General features: G+C 45.6%; 1 long non-coding RNA gene across 1 annotated transcript in view; it reads right to left on the bottom strand.

Annotated features, from left to right (window-relative positions):
* Nucleotides 1-11,495: 11,495 nt before the first annotated feature.
* LOC147574632 (uncharacterized) overlaps nt 11,496-17,746 on the bottom strand; it is a 40,626-nt gene continuing 34,375 nt past the window's right edge. The window contains exons 2-3 of the long non-coding RNA XR_015243360.1: nt 15,690-15,966; nt 11,496-12,312 (exon numbers count right to left, since the gene is read on the bottom strand). This is a non-coding gene — a long non-coding RNA (uncharacterized LOC147574632). The remainder of the gene's footprint in view (nt 12,313-15,689; nt 15,967-17,746) is intronic.

Genomic DNA, 17,746 nt, shown 5'->3' on the forward strand with positions numbered 1-17,746 from the left:
TAGCCTCCAATTAAACCCAAGGCAGAAGGAAACCCTGGTCTTGGTGATGATTACCCTGCCAAGGGAAGAAGAATGGAGACTATTCTGTGCTCAGGCCCTACCCTGTAGCCCCTCAGAATTCAGGCTTACATTCCCCTCTGTATGGGCTGAAGATAACCCACCTGGACTAGCTTGCAGTCGGGGCCCCACCGTTGTTGACCTGATCCCTGGAGCCCAACCTCAGAGACAAAGGCAGTACTCTCTTCCACTCGAGGCTAGAATGGATATACAAGAGCACCTGACCAAGCTCAGAGAACCTAAAGGATGCTTTCTTCTGCCTCCACCTGGCTCCTCAAAGTCAACCATTGTTTGCCTTTGAATAGACTGAGCCTGTTACAAGGCCCCAGAGGCAGCTGATCTGGACACAACTTCTCCAAGGTTTCAAGAACTCACCCACTTTTTCGGGGGAAGCACTAGCTACAGACCTTGCTGACCTCCCAAGGGAAACCACAGGGTGTGTTCTCCTTCAATATGTAGATGACCTCCTCCATGCCAGCAACACCCAAGAAGACTGTATGAAAGGTACCAAGGCCCTCCTGCAGCTCCTGTCCTACTTGGGGTACCAAGCCTCTTGGAAGAAGGCACAGATTTGTCAGCAGCAGGTCCGATACTTAGGCTTCCTCCTCACAAAAGGAAAAAGAGAACTAGGACCGGAAAGGAAGAAAGTTATCACCACACAGCCACAGCCCCAAACAAAATGAGGCTTGCGTGAATTTTAGGGGCCACAGGGCTCTGTTGCATTTGGATTCCTGGATTCTCAGCCATAGTGAGGCCCCTCTGTGACCTGTTGGGAGGGCCAGACCGGGACCCCCTCGCATGGACTCAGGAGGCAAGGGCCACTTTCACAGAAATAAAGTTGGCTCTGGGACGAGCCCCAGCCCTGGGTTTGCCTGACATAGAGAGGCCCTTTAATCTCTTCATACATGGAAAGGACAAAATAGCCCTTGGAGTGCTCACTCAGACCATGGGGCCTTGGCAATGGTCAGTGGCCTACCTGTCAAAAAAACTTGACCCTGTGGCTGCAGGATGGCCACCGTGCCTCAGAGCACTGGCAGCCACAGTCCTGCTCAACAAGGAGGCAGACAAACTCACACTGGGACAAATGCTTAATGTTAAGGTCCCACATGTGGTCATGTCCCTCATGAACACCCAAGGATATCTTTTCTTCTCCAATTCTCAACTGACACAATACCAAGGCCTTCTCTATGAAAACCCAAGGGTCATTCTCGAAACAGTAAGAACACTAAACCCAGCCACCTTCCTTCCCACGGAGGAGGGAGAACCTGACCATGACTGTTCCAAAGTAGTGGATGAAGTCTATGCCAGCCGCCCAGACCTCCAAGACCAGGCTATAACAAGCCTGGAGATCACCCTGTTCAGTGATGGGAGCAGCTATTTACAAGAGGGCAGCCGAAGAGCAGGATATGCGGTAACCACAACCACTGAAGTTCTGGAAGCCAAGGCCTTGACAGAAGGATAGTTGGCACAATGGGCTGAACTGTATGCCTTAACCCGACCCTCATCCTTAGCAAATGTAATTGAGTTAACATCTACACTGATTCCTGGTATGCCTTCACTACTGTGCATGTACACAGGCCACCTATAAAGAAAGAGGCCTCCTTACTGCTGCAGGGAAAACTATCAAAAACAAGGAAGAAATACTAAAGCTTCTTGAGGCCATATGGCTGCCAGACAAGGTAGCTATCCTACACTGTAAGGGACATCAGAAAGGAGACAACCCCATAACTCAAGGAAATCGCCTGGCTGACAAAACAGCCAGAATGGCCACCTGTGATGACCCAGGTGAAGCTTCTACCTACACTATGACTCTTGCGCCCCAGAGGGAAGCCTCTCCATCCCTGTACACAAATGAAGAAAGAAGTTGGGCCTTGACAGAAGGGAGCACACTAAGCAAAGAGGGATGGGGGGGTCATGCCAAATGGGCACATCTTTGTCCCGCCATCTATGGGAAAATACCTAGTGAAGGAGTATCACCAACTCATGCACCTAGGGAAAACTGCACTGGAAGCCCTCCTCAAAAAGAACTACTATATCAGTCAGCTGCTGGCATTATGCTGAGCTGTCAGTGAACAATGTGCAACGTGTGCCAAAAATAATGCTTTGTCTGCCCCATGGCCCCCACCTGGCACGCAAAGGATGGGGGCCACCCCTTTTGAAGACTCATACAACCAAATAAAGGGTTCAGGTACCTTCTTGTAATAATCTGCGCATATTCGGGATGGGTCAAAGCATTCCCGACCAGAAAGGAATGAAGTCGCAAGGTGGCCAAAGCCCTTCTATGGGAGATTGTGCCTTGGTTTGGCCTACCCTTAACCATACACAGTGATAATGGACCTGCATTTGTGGCAGACATTATACAAACTCTGACAAAGTCCCTCAACATTACCTGGAAACTGCACACTGCTTACTGATCCCAGAGCTCAGGAAAAGTAGAGCGGATGAATCACATCCTCAAGGAAACCCTGGCTAAGTTTCCACCAAGAGACTAATCTCCCATGGCCAGATTTACTACTGCTGGCCCTCCTGCATGCTGATGCATGCCTGGGGCACTGGGATTCTCCCCTTTTGAGTTATTATATGGGTGAACCCCCCCCCCCAACCATGTTTAGGAAAATTCCCAGGAGACCTACACCAGATTGGAGACAAAGGAAGAAGAGAACAGCTCCAGACCTTGGGGCAGTCCTAAATAAGTTACAGAGATACACCATAGAGAGGGCCCCAATTTCCTTAGGGACCCCTGTTCACCCCTTTCAGCCAGGAGACTCTGTGTGGGTCAAAGATTGGAAGAGGGAACCTCTTAGACCATGGTGGACTGGGCCACATACTGCTATTCTAACAACTCCAGCAACCCTTAAAGTTTCAGGTATCATCCCATGGGTCCATCACTCCAGAGTTAACAAGGCCAACTCAGAAGAACCCACAACCTGGTGAAGTGATCCAGATCCAGTCAACCCACTTAAACTGACCCTCCAAAGGGAAACTGGCCCCTGAGACCTCCAGCCCTGTTCCAGCCACACCCCAGAAGCTGGCTGGCCTGTGCATGGCAGAAGTCTGAGGAATCAATGCATGAACCTAGCCCAGGGGTTTGGATGAAACTCTGCCAGCCCTTGCCCCTTACTGATGCCATAGCCCTGATCTTCTTATTGTTGGGCTGATAGAGACTACACCAACAAGCTGGACATGGGACAAAAGATGCATGCTGGGCCTCACATACCTCCTTTGGATGGGAGGATTATTAAGTATTGCCAGTGTATTATGATAACCTCTCTCACCCTGAAACTGCCGCTTCCCCACTTTGCCCCCAGGATTGCTATATGATAATAAGGGGATCAAGAGTGTTCAGGGCCTTCACCTACCTCCACAAAGATTGCTACAAGAGAAAAACACACACTCTCTGTCAGTTACCCGGTGCCCTAAGGGCTAAGTATAACCCAAAATGTCAGGAACTCATGTCATAACAAGGGCCTCCAGAGAGGGAAGCTTGTTTGCTACACTTACCTTACTCAATGGGGGATCTCAGATGGAGGAGGGGTGCAAGACAGGTTCCTTCAAAAAGTTATAAAGGATACCCAGGATAGGATAATACAAGCCATAAGGGCGACCACTCCCCCAGCAGCCTAGCAAGGTTTGAAACTTTCAGCCCTCAGTCACATGCTTACCAATTCCCCACTCCAGCATTGGGCCAACACTACTCTACAAGTCCTCCATAAAACAGATAATCACACCCAAACCTGCTGGATGTGCTAGCCCCTCAGTCAGAGGGTTTACTTAGCTACTCCCATACCTTTGTCCTGAAAAGCTCCTGAAAATCTCAAAACCAACACCTGTGTCTTAATTGGACCCCTGGCCACTCTGATCCATCTCACAAATGCCGACAATCTAATCTGCACAGTCCCTGAAGGTATGAATTGTACCTCTCTATGTAGAAGAAATGTAACTTTAAAGAGGAATGCAACCCTGTGTTCAACCCCTGGAGTATTCTATCTGTGTTCTAATTCAGCCTACTGATGCTTAGAGGCCAACTGGACTCAAATATGTTATTCCATCTTCCTAACCCCAGAGATATCCGTATACACTGAAGATCAGCTCTTAACAGCCTTTAGCCCCAAGTCCCGGGCTAAACAGGCTGTCCTGTTACCCATTCTGATAGGAGCAGGAATTGTGATAGGAACAGGAACCAGAAAAGGAGGCATAGGTTCATCTGTTGAACTATACCATAGACTATCTCAAGAGATAAATGAAGACACGGAACGGGTGGCAGATTCGCTGGTAACCTTACAAAACCAAATGAACTCTCTGGTGGCAGTGACCCTCCAAAATAGGCAAGCTCTCAACCTCCTCACTTCAGAAAAAGGAGAGACTTGAATCTTTCTGGGGGAGGAATGTTGGTATTTTGTAAACCAGTCGGGAATAGTTACAACTAAGGTTAAGGAACTCAAGGAAATAATTCAAGGTAGACAACAGAAAAGTATCAATCAATGGAAAGGATGAGATCTCAGAGATTGGGCATCCTGGCTTCCTGCCCTGGTGGGTCCCCTCCTCTCCATAATTTTACTTGTATCCATCAGTCCTTGTATACTGAATGCTGTGGTACATTTTGCTGAAAACACTGTTGCTTGCCAAACTACTGCAAGTATCTTAGCCCTCCGAGAGTATCAACCTATAAAACTGAAAGGTGATGCCTACTAAAGTTTTTTTTTAAGGCATCAAAAAGGGGGAACGTTGAAAAAGTAAAGTATGCCAAAGATGGCCGACAGGGCTAAAACAAACTCTGGTCTCCAGCTTAGAGACCCCTCCTCCGGGTTCTTCTTCCTTTGTTTGCCATGCGCGCGTAACCCCGGCAGATATGGAAGCTGTCGGCTATAAATTACCCCACACACACACACTTGCATTCCAGGCTAACAATTTTGGAGAAACAGTCTCCTCTCAGCCCGCCAGTGTAAAATAAATCTCCAACCCACCAAGATCTCCAAGTGCCACTTGGTTTTTCTGCCAGCATTCCAGCCTGGTTCCATAACAATAGCAATGGACAGATCATCTAAACAGAAAGTCAACAAGGAAACAATGGTTTTGAATGACACACTGGACCAGATGGACTTAGCATATATATTCAAAACATTTTATCCCAAAGCAGCAGAATATATATTGTTCTCCAGTGCACATGGAACATTCTGCAGAATAGATCACATACTGGGGACACAAATCAGCCCTCAACAAGTACAAAAAGATCAAGATCATACCATGCATATTTTCAGACCACAACGCTATGAAACTCAAAATCAACCATGAGAAAAAATTTGGAAAGAAAACAAATACTTGGAGACTAAAGAAAATCCCACTAAAGAATGAATGAGCTAGCCAAGAAGTTAAAGAGGAAATTAAAAAATACATGGAAGCCAATGAAAATGATAACACTACAGCCCAAAACCTCTGTGAAGCAGCAAAGGTAGTCATAAGAGGGAAGTATATAGCAATCCAGGCCTTCCTAAAGAAGGAATAAAGGTCTCAGATACACAACCTAAACTTACGCCTTAAAGAGCTGGAAAAAGAACAGCAAATAAAACCCAAAAACATCAGAAGACAAGAAACGATAAAGATTAGAGCAAAAATCAATGCTGTTGAAATCAATGCTAAAGAAGAAAAAAACAGTAGAACAGATTGATGAAACCAGAAGCTGGTTGTCTGAAAGAATTAACAAAATTGATAAGCCACTAGCCAGTTAAATCAAAAAGAGAAAGGAAAAGACCCAAATGAATAAAATCAAGAATGAAAGAGGAGAGATCACAACCAACACAGCAGAAATAAAACCAATAATAAGAGAATATTACGAACAATTATACCCCCAGTAAATGGGAAATCTGAAAGAAATGGACAAATTCCTAGAAATATATAAACTATCAAAACTGAAAAAAAAGAAATAGAAAATTTGAACAGACCCATAACCAGTAAAGAAATCGAATTACTAATCAAAAATCTCCAAAAACATGGAGCTCCTGGGTGGCTCAGTTGGTTGAGCGTCTGACTTTGCTCAGGTCATGATTTCGTGGTCAGATCGAGCCCCGCATTGGGCTCTGTGCTGACAGCTCAGAGCCTAGAGCCTGCTTCGGATTCTGTCTCTCTCTCTCTCTCTCTCTCTCTGCCCCTCCCCTGCTCATGCTCTGTCTCTCTCTCTCTCTCTCTCTCTGTCAAAAATAAATAAACATTAAGGAAAAAAAAATTTTTTTTTTATCTCCAAACAAGAGCCCAGGGCCAGATAGCTTTCCGGGGGAATTCTACAAAACATTTCAGGAAGAGTTAATAGCTATTCTCTTGAAGCTCTTCCAAAACATAGAAATGGAAGGAAAACTTCCAAACTCTTTCTATGAAGCCAGATTTACCTTGATTCCAAAACCAAAGACCCCACTAAAAAGGAGAACTAAACACCAATTTCCCTGATGAATATGGACACAAAAATGTTCCACAAGATATTAGCCAAACGGATCCAACAACACATTTAAAAAATTAGTCAACACAATCAAGTGGGATTTATACCTGGGATGCAGGGCTGGTTCAATATCCGCAAAAACAATTAACGTGATTCATCATATCAATAAAAGAAAGGACAAGAATCACATGATCCTCTCAAGAGATACAGAGAAAGCATTTGACCAAACACAGCATCCTTTCTTGATAAAAACCCTTAAGAAAGTAGGGATAGAAGAATCATACCTCGAGATCATAAAGCCATTTATGAATGCCCCAACACTAATATCATCCTCAGTGGGGAAAAACTGAGAGCTTTTCCCCTAAGGTCAGGAAGAAGACAGGGATGTCCACTCTCACCACCATTATTCAACACAGTATTGGAAGTCTTAGCCTCTGCAGTCAGACAACACAAAGAAATAAAAGACATCCAAATTGGCCAGGAGGAGGTCAAACATTCGCTCTTCGCAGATGACACGATACTCTATATGGAAAACCCAAAAGATTCCACCAAAAAACTGCTAGAACTGATCCATGAATTCAGCAAAGTGGCAGGATATAAAATCAATGCACAGGAATCGGTTGCATTCCTATACACCAACAATGAAGCAAGAGAAAGAGAAATCAAGGAATCGATCCCATTTACAGTTGCACAAAAAACCATAAAATACCTAGGAATAAATCTAACCAAAGAGATGAAAAATCTATATGCTGAAAACTATAGAAAGCTTATGAAAGACATTGAAGATGACACACACAAAAAGAAAAAGATTCCATGTTCCTGGATAGGAAGAACAAATATTGTTAAAATGTCGATACTACCCAAAGCAATCTACATATTCAATGCAATACCTATCAAAATGACACCAGCATTCTTCACAGAGCCACAACAAACCATACCACAATTTGAATGGAACCAGAAAAGACCCCGAATAGCCAAAGCAATCTTGAAAAAGAAAACCAAAGCGGGAGGCATCACAAGCCCAGACTTCAAGTTGTATTACAAAGCTGTAATCGTGAAGACAGTATGGTACTGGCACAAGAACAGACACTCAGATCAATGGAACAGAATAGAGAACCCAGAAATGGACCCACAAACGTATGGCCAACTAATCTTTGACAAAGCAGGAAAGACTATCCAATGGAATAAAGACAGTCTCTTCAGCAAGTGGTGCTGGGAAAACTGGACAGCGACATGCAGAAGAATGAACCTGGACCACTTTCTTACACCATACACAAAAATAAACTCAAAATTGGTAAAAGACCTCAGTGTAAGACAGGAAGCCATCAAAATCCTCGAGGAGAAAGCAGGCAAAAACCTCTTTGATCTTGGCCGCAGCAACTTCTTACTCCACACGTCTCTGGAGGCAAGGGAAACAAAAGCAGAAACGAACTACTGGGACCTCATCAAAATAAAAAGCTTCTGCATAGCGAAGGAAACAATCAGCAAAACTAAAAGGCAACCAACAAAATGAGAGAAGATATTTGCAAGTGACATATCAGATAAAGGGTTAGTATCCAAAATCTATAAAGAACTTATATCAAACTCAACACCCAAAAAAAACAAAGAATCCAGTGAAGAAATGGGTGAAAGATGTGAATAGACACTTGTCCAAGGAAGACATCCAGATGGCCAACTGACACGTGAAAAAATGCTCATCACTCCTCATCAAGGAAATACAAATTAAAACCACAAAGAGATACGACCTGACGCCTGTCAGAATGGCTAACATGAACAACTTAGGCAACAACAGATGTTGGCGAGGATGTGGAGAAAGAGGATCTCTCTTGCATTGTTGTTGGGAATGCAAGCTGGTGCGGTCACTCTGGAAAACAGTATGGAGGTTCCTCAAAAAACTAAAAATGGAACTACCCTACGACCCAGCAATTGCACTACTAGGCATTTATCCGTGGGATACAGGTGTGCTGTTTCAAAGGGACACATGCACCCCTATGTTTATAGCAGCACTATCAACAATAGCCAAAGTATGGAAAGAGCCCAAATGTCCATCGATGAATGAATGGATAAAGAAGAGGTGGTATTTGTGTACAATGGAGTATTACTCAGCAATCAAAAAGAATGAAATCTTGCCATTTGCAACTACGTGGATGGAAGGGTATTATGCTAAGTGAAATTAGTCAGTCAGAGAAAGACAAAAATCATATGACTTCACTCATATGAGGACTTTAAGAGACAACACAGATGAACGTGAGGGAAGGGAAACAAAAATAATATAAAAACAGGGATGGGGACAAAACAGAAGGGACTCATAAATATGGAGAACTGAGGATTACTGGAGGGGTTGTGGGGGGGGATGGGCTAAATGAGTAAGGGGAATTAAGGAATCTACTCCTGAAATCATGGTTTCATTATACGCTAATTTGGATGTAAATTTTTAAAAAATAAAAAATAAAATTCAAAAAAAGAGAAGAAAAATAAATAAATAAATAAATAATTTTTTTTAAAAAGCAAATAAAAGAGACCTCAAATTAATTCTTTGATCAATAAAAAAAAATAGGTCTACAACCACAATATATACCAAACCTTACTAGCTAAGATAGTATGCTTAGCTCCTCCAAGTTATTAAAAGATTAATGCTTTCACTCAGCTTAATGGTCAACCTGATATATGATGGGTTCCTAGGGAAAGAACAGTTATTTATGCTTGGAGATTCAGGCTATTTCTTTGTTTTAATCAACAGTCATTGTAAGTATGTTACTGTCTACAGATTTATTCTAGGCCTTTTTTCTATGTTTTAGTTTATATTTGAGAGAGAGAGAGAGAGAGAGAGAGAGAGAGAGAGTGAGACAGAGCAAGTGGGGGAGGTGCAGAGAGAGGGAGATACAGAATTTGAAGCAGGCTCCAGGCTCCCACCTGTCAGCACAGAGCCCGACATGGGGCTCGAAGTCATGAGCAGTGAGATCATGACCTAAGCCGAAGTCAGACGCTTAACCAACTGAGTGACCCAGATGCCCCTACACCTATATTAAATTCGCAAATTAATATCAGGCTCCAAATGCATTGATTATTATCTAAGCCTTTACTCATTCACAAGGTGCATTTACTTTGAACAAAATTTATTTCAATAAGATGCTCTAGTTTTCTATTTTTAGGAGCTACACATAGAAGCAGAGAACCAACAGCTTCCTTACACCCAACTTAACAGCCATCTCTACCCCCCTGATACCAATTGAAAACAACCATTACATGGCCACTTGATCAACATCCATAAGCTCAGGGCAATGGTTTGGAAATGCCAAATGAAACCAGAGCTCAACAGGTGTGAGGAGTCACACCATGACCTATACTATTTCCATCTACATGTCCAAATGACAACTATTAACAGCTGCTTTCCTGTCAATTCAATGATTACACAACTTGCATGCATGCAAATATAACATACTTTTTAAAGCAAAGCTCACTCTAAAATATAAAATCTATGGAGAAAAATCCTAAGTTCTATTTTAAACAATCAGCTGCACCCAAAGAAAGAACGATAGTCTCCTAACTATAAATAACTGACTTTCAAAGTCTACGACGGTTTTTCACCAATAGAGCTCTGGCATGTTACCAAGAACACATGGTAAACTCTTACAACAAAGGCAGTCACCTTTTCCTTTATATTTTAGGATAAAATAACAGCTATTGCCTTGACATTATGAATTCATTGTATAATTCCGACCTCCTAAAAAGGAAAAAACTCTCTTAGTATTCTTAGTGGCTAAATTCTGTCAAGGGAAGAATACATTTATTTTTTTTTTTAACATTTATTTATGAGACAGAGAGAGAGCATGAACAGGGGAGGGTCAGAGAAAGAGGGAAACACACAGAATCTGAAACAGGCTCCAGGCTCTGAGCTGTCAGCACAGAGCCCGATGCGGGGCTCAAACCCACGGACAGCGAGATCATGACCTGAGCCGAAGTCAGACGCTCAACCGAATGAGCCACCCAGGCGCCCCAAGGGAAGAATACATTTAGATAATCATTAAGGATAACAGAAATTGCAGCAGTAAAAAAAAAAAAAAAAAAAAAAAAAAAAAAAAAAGGATATGAGATTCAACTTCAACCTGTGGGTATAATTACTCAGATTCTAAACTTAATCCCATTTCCTGAAATGTAAAACCAGCTTTACAGGTACCATTGCTTATAATATATCAGGCTGAAGTATGGCTTTTCCCCATTCATCTTGGGGACAGTGTGGTAGATGAAAGAAACTGGGCTTTGGAGCCCATGAGAACAAAGTTATCAAAATGACAGCACTTACTAGTACTGTGATCTCAGAAACAAGACCTACTCTCTTTTGAGCCTCAGATTGTAGATTTTTTCAAAATGAGAGTAATCATACTTACCTCACCTGGAGGTTATGGTGTACATGCTAAGGATGTAACTCCAGTGCCAGCCAGGAACTTGGAGTATAGTGGTACAGGGAAAGTGCAAGCCTATACAAATAAATAAATAGAGTTATAACTTGGGCTAAGGGAAAACTGGGATTAGCACTGTGTGAGCAAATAATGGGGGCAAGGGAATATGGAAAAAAAACGCATGTGAATAGTGACTAAGTACTACAGATAGAAACCTGTTATGGAATGGATTTGCCTCCAAAATCTATACGTTGAAGTACTAACTACCCATGTGACTGTATTTGGATACCAGATTTTGAAAGGTAAAGCCAAGGTGAATGAGCTCATTTGGGGGGAGGGACCCTAATCTGATAACGTGTCCTATAAGAAGAGAGTGGGCATCTACACACACAGAAGGAAGACCACGTGAAGACACTGGGAAGGACGTCATCCACCAGCCATGGAGAGAGGAGACCCACCCTGCCCATACCCTGATCTAAAGTGTGAGAAAATAAATAAATAAATTTCTGTTGCCTAAGCCACCCAGTGTGTGGTACTTTGTGATGGCGGACCCAGGAAACTAATACGAAATCCCAACACTTATTTAACGAATGATGTTTGAGCCTTTGTAGGGGTTAGGCACTGTCTTAGGGCCTTAAGGAAACAGCCCTAAACAAAGCTAGTTTGGTCTTTGGACCCCATGGAGACAACATTCTGGCAGGGACTGCAGCAGGCGACAGACAGCAAGCAAGTAAGAAAAACAGATGATGCCAAGGGCCGGGAAGAAAAAGAATGCGGGGAAGGCAGATCGGGTGTTCGGGTCGGAGAAGGAGCAGTTTTCCGTTTTAGATAAAGAGCTAGCAGAGACCCCACTGAGCAGGTGACGTCAGAGCAAAGATATGACAGAAATGAGGGAGTATGTCATGTGGGCATGTGGGAGAACATTCCAGACAGAGCGAGGCAAAATGAGTGCAAAGACCTAAAGCAGGAGTGTGTGCCTGACATGTTCAGGGAGCAGGGAGGGAGCGGGTGTGGCCACAGCCCAGTAAACAAGGGGAGGGGGAGAGGAGATGCCTTCAGGGAGATAGCAGAGGCTGGGGAGGGTAGCACCTGTGTGGTGCACAATTGGAGTCAGGCGTCTGGAGACATGAAGAGCTGGGGGCAGGGCATAAAGCCTTGCAGGCCCCAACTGCTGGTAGATAGAAGCCTGAGGCTGGCTGAGATCACCCCAGAGTAAGGACAGGAGGAAAGTTGATGGGAGGTGGGAAGAAGATGAGGAGAGATCAACACAGACACTGGTGAGCAGTGGCCCGGGTGGGGGGAGGAGGAAGGAAGGAATTTTTAAAGTAATTACATGTGTCTGTAAAATGGTGCCACGTAGTCTGCAAACTGGAGGTTGAGACTTCACCATGAGCTTCAGCGATGTGTCGTTCATTAATGAGATGAAAACTAGAACAAGTGGGAGAGGAAGCCCTCTCAGACTCAGCTGACAGAGAGAAGGTCTGCAGGCGCCAGCACGTGCAATGCTAGGACGTAGGAAGACAAAACAGGTGGTGGTGGATGGGAAGTGATTGCTCCCCATGGGCCAGGAGAAACAGCTGCAGGTGCACAGGATGACCGGGTCCCGAGGAAACCCCCGGTGTGCAGAAGAGAGTGAAGCCGTGCAAGGGCCGCGTTAGCGAGATGGCTTCCTCCCTTAGGAACATGGCTCAACTGTGGCAATGGGGCACCAGCCAGAGCCATGGGGACGGATGTAGCAAGGTGGGTGGCTGTGAGGTTGCTGGGACTGTGTGTGATTGGGAAACACGGTGAAGATGCCCTATGTTCTCTCTGCCTATAGAAAGGGATCACGGCCAGGATATCGAAAGTGATGCACACGAGAAACAGAGCATTGAGCCCTCCACAGGGACTCCCATGTTGTCCTCTTACAGCAGACATTCCCACCTTCTTCCTGCCCCCATCACCTCCGTGATGCCTGGCAATCCCTCATCTGCTCTCCATTTCTATGATTTTGACACCTCAAGAATATTATACAAGAGGAATCAAAAAGCACATGACCTTTTTAAGATTCGCTTTTTCCCCTCTGGGCATAATTCTCCAGAGATTTGGTCCTGCTGCAGTGTCTATCAGCAGTGCGTGCCCTGGCACTGCTCACTGGTGAGCAACCCACCTCACGGGGCTAACATGGTTTGGCTATCTCCCTATGGAAGGACACGTTGTACTAGGCTGGACAATAGCCCTCAAAGAAATCAAATCCTAATACCTGGAATCTAACTCCCATCGATGGGACCTAGTTAAGGATCTTGAGTCCTGGCTTGTCTGAGTGAGTCCTAGATGGAATCACGAGCATCCTTAGAGACACTTGACAAACGAGGAGCACTGTGTCCAGGGAGACAGACTGGGGTGATGTGGACACAAGCCAAGGGAGGTTGGTGGCCACTGGGCACTGGGAGCTACCAGAGGGAAGAGATCCACTGTCCCCTGGAGCCCTTGGGTCTCCAGAGGGAGTATAGCCCTGCTGACAACTTAGTCTTAATGAAGCGAATTTTCCCAGAACTGTGAGAGAACACAATTTTGTTCTCATAGGCCACCAAGTTTGTGGTAAAAGAGCAGGTGTGTGCAGAACAGGTCCCCATTCCCATCTCCCTTGGACTTTGGAGTCTTCCTTCCCTGAGAAAGTCAGGGATGCTCTGATATTACAACCTAATTGACTGCAGGCAGCCATTGAGTCATTATTATGACCGTTCCCACTTCTCAAGGCAACACATTAAATTACATTTCCTGTGGGAGGAACTGTGTATCCATGTCCGGCCAATCCTATGTCACCCTTTTGATTTAATACTCTTTGAATCCACTCCCATACTTGTTCCCCAGTCTCCTACCAGTGCGAAGTGGTAATACCCTGCCACTCCCTTGCATGGGCACCTGATCCTGCATAACCTGATCCCATACCTCCGTTTGGAGTACACTGGCATCCCGTTATTTTCCAGGAAGTAAACACGGATGATAGATGTGGAGCCTGAAGATCACTGCTCTCTGTCACGACAGTATTGTCTTAGGTGAAACCATTGAAACCTTTTCTCTAGGGGTTCTTGGGGTGGGGTAAGATTATTTTCCTCAGACGAGGGGGAGCTGCTTCTCTTGGCAACAAAACACAAGATACTCACCTCATGAGGCCATACATTTTCTGATGTTTCGCCCTTGCTTTGTATCCTATTTCCTGCGTATACCCCAGGCACCCAAAACTGACCCCAGACAGGCTCTGTAACTGCCCCCCATGGCCACAGTGATGACTCCACCCACGATCCTCCAGCATGCTGTCCTCCATCACTCCGCACCAGCACTAGTGGTAATGTGAACAAATGTGAAATCACCTCTTGCCACCAATGACCAGTATCCACTTCTGCCAACAAGGAAGCTACTTGTATGTGCACCAGAGAGAAGAGCAGTCCAGTCCCAGAGTGCCAGTTCCAGGCAGTTTCCTGCGGCCACTCATAGCACAAACTACCACTTGCCCAGGACTGCGACAGGAGACAGACAGCACACCCAAAAGCAGTGAGTGAAGAGCACTGCAAGGGTAAGGGAACCTCCAGGAGATGGCGGAGAGGGCAAAGTGACCATGCTAAGCAAAGGCAAGATGTTTCCACGAAGAAGAAAGTGCAAGGAAAAGTGGTTCCTGATCCCGTGAGATTTATCTGGAGATGAGGGTCGTGTGGGGAGATGTAATACAGAGGAACACGACTACAGAAGCCCCCCATTATCCATGAGGATATGTCTGGAGACCCCAGGTGGATCCCTGAAACCACAGACAGTACAAATACTATAGTGGCCATGAAGGGGTGCTGGCGGCACACCCCCACAATGCCAATGAAAGGGTACAGGATGCCGATGTGGGGGTGCAGATGGTTCACGCCTACTTGGCCCCTAAAGGGGTGTTGTCGGTTCACCCCTACATGGCCCATGAAGAGGCACAGGCTTGATATATCTACATGGCTGGTGAAAGGGCACAGAAGGGGTGCAATCATAACAATCCTCCATCACGGATGAGGGGTGCAAGCATCACACCTCCCCATCACCAATGTAGGTGTATGGAGCCTGTCCTAGAAGGCCAAAAAATATGATTCGCGTACTGTAGGCAGCTGTTAGGGATGTGGCAATGAGCATTTGTACTAGGGCTCAGGCATTGGTATATGATCTTAAGATCTAAATACCAAAAATAGACAACCAGCTCCTAACTTAAGACTGGGTGAATTTCACAATAGAAGCAATAATGCTAGTATGTGCAATAAGAAATGTCTGTCCTTGCATAAGTTTCTATCAGAGCGCATAACCACGGATAGTTAACACTAAGATAAAAATAACCTAACTGTAACGTCAACATCAAACCAATTGTTAACCCAACACAGACAGGCAATCAGGAAAGATGAAAAGAAGTAAAAAGAACTCGGGGAACACAAACCCCACCTGTTTACCAATCACATCACCTCTAACATTTATAGTATTGGAGGCCCTGCCTACCCAAGGACATTCGTGAAAAGGCTGTGGTATCCTGACCATGCAAAGGTAGCATAATCACTTGTTCCCTAAATAGTGACTCATATGAACGGCCACACGAGGGTTTTACTGTCTCTTCCAATTGGTGAAATGGACCTTCCCGTGAAGAGACAGGAATAGGATAAGACCCTATGGAGCTTTAATTCACTGGCCCAAAGAGACTACATCAATACAACCAATAGGGACAACAGATCTCCCCATGGGCCAAAAATTTAGGTTGGGGTGACCTCAGAGAATAAAATCCCCTCTGAAGGATTTAGATTTATATTTACCAGTCAACAGTACAACCTCACTTATTGATCCAAAATACTTGATCAATGCTGTAGGTACTATACATGTACCCTGGCAGAGTTTCCTTTGGGGGTGGGTGGTTGTTGTCTTCACATTCAGTGCAGGGTTATGAAACGGTGGTGGTGGTGGTGGTGGTGGTGTTTTCTCCTTTTCCATAAAGAGTTCCAAGGCGACCATTTTGTGGGAGCCAAGCGGTAGCTGGGCTGCTCCTGGATCTCTTGCTGCTTCGGGTTCCCTGTTGGGTGTCCTAGCAGTGGCCTAGCAGAAAAAAAAATAAGAGAAGATGACAGAACACACTCAGGTAACCGAAGATGTGAATGAAGAGCCTACTGAAATACCACCAGAAGACAATGGGACAGTGCTGCTGTCCACAGTTACAGTCCAGTTTCCTGGAGCATGTAGGATGCACTAGAGAAATGCAGTGTCACAGTACTTGAGAGATGTCTGGACAGTAGAAGAAACGCTGCACGACCCCAATGCTGGCTGGGGAAATGTGGTACATGTCGTCACCTATACCGAGATAACAAAAGAACAATGGACGAGAGAGATGTCTGCTTCTTCAGGAATGAAAGTGAAAAGATCCATCCAGGAAATGTCTGATTGAAAATGCTTTTAGGTACATTTTTTGGGAGAGAAAGAGAGACAGAGAGAGAGAGAGAGAGAGAGACAGAACACAAATCGGGAAGGGGCAGAGACAGAGAGAGAGACAGTATCTGAAGCAGGCTCCACATCAGAGCACTCAGCATAGAGGCCGACCCAGGGCTCAAAACCACAAACTGAAAGACCATGACCTGAGCCGAAGTGGGACTCTTAACCCAATGAGCCACCCAGGCTCCCAGAAAACATCTGACTTAAAAGGAAAATCACCATTACATCGCTGATGAAGGGGCGCACATGGAGCACCTGCGTGAAGATCTCCAGGACCAAGTGGGTGTGCGACCATGACTTAAGAATTACCTTGACCCCTAACGTTAATCCTAACCATAACCCTTAGCTTAAGAAATGCCTGCTTCTTCAGCTGTGGAAGTGAAAAGAGCCATTTGTGAAACATCAGATTTTATAGTGGCACTACTCCCTCGCTGAGGGGAAGCCCAGCGCATGGGTGACACCTTCACAGGCAGAGGGGGTGGCAGGTCGCATGCAAGAACCCCCTCCTGCATGCAGGGGAGGCAGGCCGGTACGGGAAACCCTACCAGGGTAAGAGGGGGCAGGACAATGGCGTGAAAAATCTCTCGCACAGAGGGTAGGGCTATTGCCTGAATGCCCTCCCTCACCGAATGGGGGGCAGTGTCCACATGTGAACACCCTCCGGCTTAGAGTGGGGGTGCAAGCATGACCTATCCCTTACCCTAGCCCTAACCCTAACCCTAACCCCTAGCCCTAACCCCTAACTCTAACCCTAACCCTGTTTTTCCCTGATACCTAGAACCTGCAGTGGGTCATGTCTCCAACAAAACTGACTGCCACATGTGGAGAGTGCCCACATGGACACCTGGTTTTCCCCTCTAACCATCAATTCCACAGTAATTGGTATTGTCATTAGAGGGGTGGGACCCTTTGGAACAAGAGGGGCTTCTCTTGTTAAATTCGGCCAGCAGTGAGCGCTGAGACGCCTGGGGCCGTGAGCCTGAGCTGCGGGCCCCCAGTGGCAGGGATGGTCCCTGCAGCTGCCGCAAGCCCCTGGGAGGCAGGACATCTGAGAGATGGTGCCCGACCATCTGGGCTGTGAGGCACGTGCTGTCTGCTGCTTACTCGCTCCGCTGGGCACTGCCTCCTCTTTCTCAGACCTGAAGCCCCCGGGGAAGAAGACACCTGATGTTCCTGCACACCCTCAGGATCCCAGGCTCCCAATTATTTTTAAAGTTCTGAAGGCATCAGAGAGCCGGCCAAGAAGGGAGCAATTAGGAGACAGATTCAAGAAAAGCCATACTTGTAGGGACGTAGGCCTGGATTCGGGCATTTTTGCCCAGGTCGGGGCTGAATGAATTAGCAGTGCTTGTGACATCCTGGGGGAGGTGGGAGGGAGAACATGGGATGC

This window comes from Puma concolor, chromosome D4 (genome assembly GCF_028749965.1).
Source record: "Puma concolor isolate L17-30 chromosome D4, mPumCon1.1.hap2, whole genome shotgun sequence".
NCBI lineage: Eukaryota > Metazoa > Chordata > Mammalia > Carnivora > Felidae > Puma > Puma concolor.